Source organism: Cavia porcellus, unplaced genomic scaffold, assembly GCF_034190915.1.
Source record: "Cavia porcellus strain 051 isolate PalLab524CR breed Dunkin Hartley unplaced genomic scaffold, mCavPor4.1 scaffold_23, whole genome shotgun sequence".
Lineage (NCBI taxonomy): Eukaryota > Metazoa > Chordata > Mammalia > Rodentia > Caviidae > Cavia > Cavia porcellus.
The window spans coordinates 32,708,328-32,716,980 of NW_026947506.1; the positions used below are offsets into that span (position 1 = coordinate 32,708,328).

Below are 8,653 nucleotides of genomic sequence, written 5' to 3' on the forward strand. Positions count from 1 at the left end.
TGGATCCAAGAAAGGCTGGGTCCTTCCTGTTGGATGAGAGCCTGCAAGTTAGTGACCTTGTGTGAGTAATTCTACTCTGCCTCTCTACCCTCTTTGCAGCTCTTAAGTTGAAAGCCTTGTCAGTGGGCTCAGGTCTGGGATTCCTGGATCCAGGATTTGTGAGTTTGTCAGACTGCAAGAGCATTACGGGCATCACCCTGGGTCTTGTACCCTTGTTACCTGCATGCCTGGCTGGATACATTCTTGGAGCAGGGCTGTCCTCCAGGGTTACAGTGAAAAGAGCCCAGCAGCAAATACACCCGATCGATCAGGCCATGAGTGTGAAAGACTTAGAGAAAGACTCACACTGCATCTAAATACACCAAACAGGTCATCTCAGGCATCTGGAAAAGAACTTTACAAGATGTTTAACTTGACAGCATTTGCTATTTGTTCCCTCAAACGAGAAAGCTTTAAGACAATGGACCTGAGATGGCAAAGTGGCTCCACAGTAGACCACGTCTCAGGTGACCCTGTAGCTCTTCATCTTGGGCTCGAGGTGGAAGGGCTCTACACTGCAAAGGACAGGTTTAGTCCATGTGCAGGGCAGGCGGCAAGTATGCTCAGCTGTGCACAGAGAGGCGGGTGACACCCAGGTTGCCATGGCGTTGGCTGAGTGCACAGGAAGGCTGCCTTTGGCTCCCAGCTCTGGCTGTTGTGGGCAGATGAAATCAGAAGTTCTGCTCCCCTGCCTGGGACCCACTTAGCCTTGAGTGGGCTGTTCTGACTACTGAGAGGGTTAGAGGTGACACCAACTTGGTAAACAAGTTCTCAACGGCCCTGGCTTTGCCCTCCCCGAGGACTCAGCTGATGTCATGGGGTGGGGTGAGGTGAGCTGAGATAGGTCTCCTTGCCTCCACCTCTGCCAGGGTATGAGGAAACACCAACCAGTGTAGCAGGGGTCTATCCATGACACCTGCCTTCCCAGAACACCACTGGCCTCTCCCCATCCTGGGGCAGCCCGGCTTTCAGGGAGCTGGAGCCCAAGGACCAACAGCTCATGGTGAACACGCCCCCATCCCAGTTACCTGTCCTCTGCCAGGCATTCTTAGCCCAGCACCCTCAGAGCCAGTCTGTCCTGCCTAGATTTCCACCTACTTACAGGGAAGCATTTGCCCTTGGCTGTCACTTGCAAGAATAAATGCAGAATCTAGGGGGAGAAGTGCTCGGTGGGCTGGATTCTCCTGCTTGTCTTCAGTGAGTACGAGTAAAATGTGGCTCTGGGGAGGTTTATCTTGAGGGTAGAGGCTCACGATGCTGGTGGAGGGAGATCCCTGTGACTGCAGGCCCCGGGCACAGGAGTACCTCGTTCTTATCTGGTAGGTCAGGAGGAAGATGACTGGATGGGGCAGCCAGGGGAGGGCAGCACAGAGGCTATGGAAGGCTAAGCCGGACAGGACAGTGGTTAGGATCTGCAGTGCAGAGGGCTAACATGGGCACACTGAGTGCTGCTCTGCTGAAATTCACATGTGACAGTCCGTGCTGGAGATGGCGCTGTCATCACCTGGCAGCATCAAGGAAGGAGACGAGACTTGACAGAAACAGCACATGGGGCCCATGTTTCAACAGGGTAGTACCCCCCAAAGATGAGGCCATCGTTCAGGTACCAGCAGGCAGGGCAGGGCTGTAGGAAGCCAGCTCAGTCTTCAGAATGGCAGGCTATGTTTTATACCACACAAATTCACTGTGTAGTCCACTCTGCTGGTCACCCAACCAGAGACCTCATGCCCATTAAGCTGTCATATCCCCCAGTCTGGCCCCTGGCAGCCACCGGTCTGCTTTCTACCTGGACGCTGGATGTTTCATATCAATGAAACCCACAGTATGTGGCCTTTTGCGTGTAGCTTCTACGTAGCCTGTTGTTACTGAGGCTTATCTGTGTTGTGACATGCTTATATTTTCCTTTAACTTTTATCTTGAAATGTCTTCAGACCAATTACAAAGTTGCAAGAATACTATAGAGCCCCCATATTATTGCCCCTGGATTTCCCAGATGTTGACATCTTATTGTAACCTTTCCTAACCATGACCTGACATAACCCTCTCCCCTGCATACTAACTGCTTTCTCCCCAATCCCTTTTCAAAATTTTTATTCTGAGGCAGGATCTCACTAACTTACGGTCCTCGTGCCTCAGCCTCCCAAAGTATAGGGCTTGCGGAACCGTGTGCCTCTGAACCTGGCTTCAATAATTTCTTTATAACAAAAGAAAGTATTTTTGGAGCTCACATTCAATGCAGCTGATAACTTTTCGAGGGCCCAGGACTCAGGGACTGTCCCATTCACCTCTCTCAGCACCTTGGCAGTGGGTTCTATGATCACTGCCTTTTAACAGGGGAGAAAATTGAGGCTTGGAGTCCAGTGACCTGTCCAAGGCCTACTGTCTGTCTGGTGACCATGGAGCCAGCTGGAAGCCACACTTCAGGGCTCCAGAACCCCTGGTCTGGTCACCAGCTCCACTGACCCCAACATATAGCCCTCGGAATTGGAGGCCGTTCCAGTTGGTCCTACAGCACAGGCCTGGCCCACCGTGAGCACACGCAGGGCTGCCCCTGTGTCCTCTCACCCTGTAGCCCTCCTGGCCTTGGAAGGAAAAGAAAAGCACAGAGTCAGCTCACGTCATGGAGTAAGAGCTGGTTAGCAGCCAGGAACAGCCTTGGGGACCTTGGTGCAGCTGCCACTGATTCCTCAGGAACTGCTCCAGACTCTGGCCCCCCAAGACCTCGGTTTCCAAAGCTCTGACTAAAGGAGACCAGCTGGTGGCCAGACCGCATGTTTGTGGTGCCACCCTGCCATGCTCCCCAACTCTGTGGTCCTCCCAGGGGCCACCAGTCCATGAGTTCCCACCAGGCAGGGTGTATAGTGATTCCTAGGAAGGTCTCCCTTGAGTGCTCTATCCCCAGAGAGCCTCCTACACTTCGCTTTATAATTGCATATTTCTATGGGGTGGGAGACACCGCAGGAACCCCAGGCCCTGAGGAACAAAGCCACAATGGAGGGTTGGCCAGAATCCCTGTATTTTCCCTTCCTGTGCGTGAACTATCCCTCGCCCCCTGAAAATCCTCGGGGCTGCGTGGGGTGAGCACAGCAGTGGGTGGCCAGCCCAGCACCCATAGTGTACAAAGTTCCTCCTCCCGTCTTCATTGGTTCGGGGTTGGTTCTCTTTGGTTGTCACTGTGTGGCCCAGGCCCAGGGGAGTTGCTGCTGACACTGGTCTGTAGTGTCAGGCGACCTGTTCCAGTTGCCCTCCTGAGGAGCCGTGGTTTGTCAGAGACATTGATGGGTGTGTTGGGAATGTGGCAGCAGAGCCCAGCATGCTGGGGAGCTCACATTTGCCTTGGGGTGCAGGAGCAGGAGCTGCTGCCTGGTACAAGGGGGCCAGAGTGGGTGCTGGGTGGGTGGGCTCCAGCACAGAGGCCCACAGCTCCTCTAACATCCACGTCTGACCCTGGCCCTGGTTCAACTTGGGGGCTGGGCCTGTTTCTTTGGGAGGGCAGGGAAGGGTCTGACCAGCTTTCTTCTGCTCCTCCTGTTCAGGCAGTTGTGCTCATGGACCCTAGTGAGGACCCCGAGGACACCCTGCATGCACACCGGTCCCGGGAGCGCACCTTCATCTTTGACAGAGTTTTTGACCAGCATTCGACACAGGTGCCCACTCGCCCACCCTCCCCAGCCTACTCGCGTCCACTTCTCCCAGGTCACAGTAAGGACAAAGGAGGTATGAGCTGAAAACCTGAGCAGGAACAGGACTGGGAGCCCCTCCCCCCAAGCACAGGCCAGCAGGGGCTTCTCTTTAGTTCAGTAACTCACTCCCCCAACAGGGGCCCCTCCTGTGCACCGAGGGAGGAGACCTGCTGCAGCCCATGTCCCAGGAAGGCTGAGGGCAGCAGAGGACCCTCCGTGCTGCTCAGCCTGTCAAGCTTGGTGTGGGGTGGCCAGCGAGGGCTATCCTGAGCCGGGACATCTACACTACACTGAGGCCTGAAGAGGGACGAGCCGGCTGTGAGGACAGGAAGGAGGGTCCAGCCCATTGCATAGATGTGCACCCTGCAGACAAGGGCAGCTTTGCACCACCGTCTGTTGTGACATCCCACTCTGGGAGTTGGCAGTCTCTCCTGGGCAGACTTGCAGACACAGGCTGGACACTGTCTGCCAGATATCCCCAGTGATCACTCAGACCTCCATAGGTTCTGGCATTGGCCAGCAGCTCCTCCAGGAGATCTACCAGGGGACCACTTAGGCCTTCTCTGTGTGGCATGGGTTTTCTTGCAGCACAGTGGCCTTAGAGGTACAAGAGAACAAGGTAGACCCTTGAGTCCTGGCCCACACCTGGCACAGAACCACCTGTGCACACCTTACAGTCAAGCAGTGCCCAGGGCTGACCAGGCTCAAGGGTGGGAGATCAGCCTGGGCCCCTCTGAGGAGAAGGGAAGCATCTGTAGCCTCTTCAACCTGCCACTCTTTCTCACCAGCCAGTGCCCTGATCTGCCAGCAAGGCCCCAGCTGGGGCCTCTCCTGGGCATCTCCTGCCTTCAGCAGGGATGCTGGTGGGCTAGAGAGGGTACCCCTGGGTCAGAACTTCACATGGTTACACAGCAGTGGGGTAGGAGGGGCCTGAGTACCAGCATTCATCCAGCAGCTACTGTGAGCTTGTGCTGTGCACAAGGCCCGGCCCTGGGGTACCTCGTTCTAGGGTTCTTGCAGTGAGCTTGTGGAATACATAGACACAGATCCCCACTTTCCTGGTGAGGGAAGGCCAGGCTGCCTTCCTGTGATCACACAGAACCCTGATCAGGCCCAGGCCTGGTACATCCACAGCCAGAGAGAGGCAGTGCAGGCTGTGGGGTCCAGAGGAGCAGTAGCGGCAGCAGTTTCATGAGCAGGACGCAGAGAAGGTGCCTAGGAGGTGGGGGCTGCTGCTCTGTCAGGCTGGCTGAACTTGCCCGCCCTGATGGTGTCTTTCCTTGAACTCCCTGGTGGGCAGGGAGCTCACTACCCACACGTCCCTACTGCTAGGTGCTGTGGTCTTTTATACATCCTGTGAGCCCCAAATTGCCCCTGTTGTTTGAGTCCCAGTTTAAGCCCACAAAGAGCATCATGATAGCCAGGCGTGGTGGCACATGCCTGTAGTCGCAGCTACTCAGAAGGCTGGGGCAGGAAGATTGCATGTTCAAAGCCAACCTGGGTAAGACAGTGAGAACTTATTTCAGAATAAAATTTTTAAAAAGAACCAGGGATATAGCTTGGTGGTGGAAGGCTTGTCTAGCATGTGTGACACCTGAGGCCATCTCTAGTACTGCAAGAAAAAAGGAATCATGATGCTCCTCATAAGACTCCCAAGCCACCACTCCTACCAGAAACTTGCCTCCTTTTCAGCCTCTCAACTGCAGAGAAGCCCTGGGAGGGAACCCCCTGTGCTCGAGCTAGGGCAGGTCAAGCCTCGTGGTGGCAGCTCTCATGTGCCTTTGTTTTAACCCGCGAAACCCCCCTTGAGTTCACCACCATCTCACACCACAAGGCTCTGCACAGGGAGGCTGTGTGCCCAGAGCAGCCCAGGGACAGGACTGGGATGGGAACCCAGGAGTTCCTAACACTGAGCTCTGTCCTCTGTGTGCCATGCTCATAGAGAGGGACACCACATTGTCCACCACCACACTGTCCTCTCCAAGCAGCCGCACTGCCAACTCAGGCTGGACATCCTTTAACTGCTTGTCCTTCGGTCTGTCTGCAGGAAGACGTGTACTCTACCACCATCCGGCGTTTGGTAGAGGGTGTTATTTCTGGATACAATGCAACAGTGTTTGCCTACGGCCCCTCAGGTACCATCCACAGTGTCCTGGGGAGGGAACTGGGTTGGTGGCAGAAGAACCTGAATAGCACAGGAGCCTACGTCCTGGGCCCTGGCTTCCTTTCAGCAGCAATAAGAGGCAGGTGGGATGACCTCTGCTCACAGATGGGAAATAAGCCCAGAGATACAGCAACTTCCACAAGGTCCGGGTGTGAATCTAGAATTCAGCCCAAGCCTGTGCTCTGCTACCCACGAGAAGCACAGTTTCTTCTCTGAGTATAATTTGAGTTCAACCATTTGCAGACCTAAACTCCCATCCCTCAGAAGTGGAACTAAAGGGGATCAGAGTCAGACAGGCCCAGCCCTAGTCCTGCCATTGCACAGACGGGGAGACAGGAGGGAAGCAGCTTGTCCAGAGTTGCAGTGTGTGCCCATTTTGAGTTCTAGTATATGCCAGACTCAGAAGGAAAGAGCAGCTGGGTCCTCACCTTCATGGGGTACAGGGTGAAGGGGTGAGGCACCCCTGTAGACACACACCCCTCACCCACAGAGATGTGTTAATTCTCTTCTTGGGAAACAACACAGTTGAGCGCGTCTCAGGAGCCCACCCCTCCCGCAGGTGCAGGGAAGACCCACCATGCTGGGCATGGACGCGGAGCCTGGCATCTATCTGCAGACCCTCACTGACCTCTTCCAGGCCATTGAGGAGACCCGAGACCACATGGACTACAGTGTGTCCATGTCTTACCTTGAGGTGAGCCTGCCCATCTGACTTCACCACCTTGTCTGTAAGATGTGTGTAATAATCAGAGACACGAGTGTGTGTGTGAGGCACCAGCCCTGCGTGTTACCATGTGCTGGCAGCCTGTGCAAAGCCTCGGCCCCAGTTTCTCCAGCAACTCAAGCCCTGGTGGTGTGGAAGTCCTTACAGGGGACTCTTCTCACCAAACCTTCTCTGTTCCAACCTCTCTATTCCACTCCAGATATATATTGAAGTGATCTGGGACCTCCTGAACCCATCTTCTGGATTCCTAGACATAAGGGAAGATTCTAGGGGCAGCATCCAGATTCCTGGCATCACAGAGGTCTCCACCTTGAATGCCCAGGAGGTGAGGGTCAGCTATGCCCCACAGCTCACAAAGTTCTGATTCAAGTTTGCTGAGCAGGGACCAAAATGCAGCTCGATTGTGGGTTTTAGCACTGGGATTTGCACTCAAGGAATGGCAGTCATTTCTGCAGTGACTGTCTGTCTGTCAGGACAGACATCACTAATGGACCCACGGCACATCCCCCACCCAGGCCGCCTGCTACAGGCTCAGGCCTCTCACACAGCATGACAGGTAGTCCCGACCTCTTATCTGGATCTTGGTCCACCTGCCACCTGACATAATGGGCGCTCCTTCAGCAAGGGCCAGCTCCTGACACATCTATAGCTCCACCTTCTCTCTGCCTCTAGTCTGTGTGCCAGCCCACACTTGACTCACCCCAGGGTGGGCCTTCTCCTGCCCAGGGAGTCTGCATGGCTCCTTCTCACCTGCAGAGTCAGCACTGACTCCTCAATGCTGAGCCCTCATCCCACATGCATGGCCACGCTGGTCCAGCTCCATTGCTGCCAGCCCCTCGTGTCCCAGTGTGGGCCTGCTGGGTGCCTCCTGTTCTCAGCAGCCTCTCCACACACGCCTCACAGTCCTAGCATGGGGATGTCCACAGCGAGTGCTCAGCAGGGTCTCCCTGGCCTGAGTTCCACAGCTTCTTGCCTGGCAGGTGGGTTCCAGACCCCCAGCCAATGCCAGCAACTCTGCAGCTGCTTGGAACCTGGAGCTGCTCTGGGAGAAGAGGTGGGGGATCCACTGGTGACGTCTGCTGGGGATGGAGGATGGCAAGAGCTAGTGCAGGGGGCAGGAATCTGCTGTTCCTGCTTGGTCACATGTGACTGATTTTTGAATCACTTCCTACAATCAACCACAAATTCCCCCTTCTGTGGGGTACATAGAGCACTGCCACCCCTCCCCTTTCTCACCTGGCTGCTCAAACACCCTGACCACCCCCTCTTCTGCCTCTGTCCTCAGATCATGCAGCTCCTCACCAGGGGCAACCAGCAGCGTACACAGGAACCCACAGCCACCTACAAGACATCCTCACATTCCCATGTGGTGCTGCAGGTGACAGTGTGCCAGCGGCGGCGTAGCCCAGACCTGGCAGAGGAAGTACACCTTGGCAAGCTCTTCATGGTGGACCTGGCCGGCTCTGAGCGTGCCTCCCAGGTGTGGCCCATCAGATGTCATTACATCCACTCCCTTGGACCCTTTTCAGTCCTTGTTGATCAGGCCTTCAATGCCTGGAATAGCACTAGGCCCGGAAGAGTGGGCTGCTCCAACCCCCCAGCAAGACTCACTGTTCCTTGATTCTCCTCTCTCTGGGTGTGGGTGTGCAGCTCCTGGCAATGGCATCAGTGTCGTGAGCAGTCCCTGAGTGCAGGGACCCAGCCAAGGGCCAGAGATCCAGAGGGAGCTGACGGAGGCAGTGCCAGAAGAAGGTCATCCATAAGTGATGTTGGTCACTCCCTCCAGTGTACCCCGCACTTAGCACACACCAGTGCCATCCCAGGAGGGCAGCGTCATGCCCACTAGACAGCATGGAAAGCGTGGCCCAGAATGGTTTGGTTCAGCTTTGCTCAGAGTCAGGGAGCTCTGGAGAGTGGGCTCTGAGGGTGGGCATGCAGGTGAAAGGTGGGCATGCAGGTAGGTCATTTGCCATCCTAGGATTGGTGACCTGGGAGGGGTGCCCCCCAAATCAGCAACACCCCAAGATGCCACAGCAGCATAAC

The 8,653-nt window shown here is 55.5% G+C and overlaps 1 pseudogene; it reads left to right on the top strand.

Annotated features, from left to right (window-relative positions):
- The first annotated feature begins 1,293 nt into the window (after positions 1-1,293).
- LOC101788969 (kinesin-like protein KIF19) lies at positions 1,294-8,373 on the top strand (annotated as a pseudogene).
- The last annotated feature ends 280 nt before the right edge of the window (positions 8,374-8,653 follow it).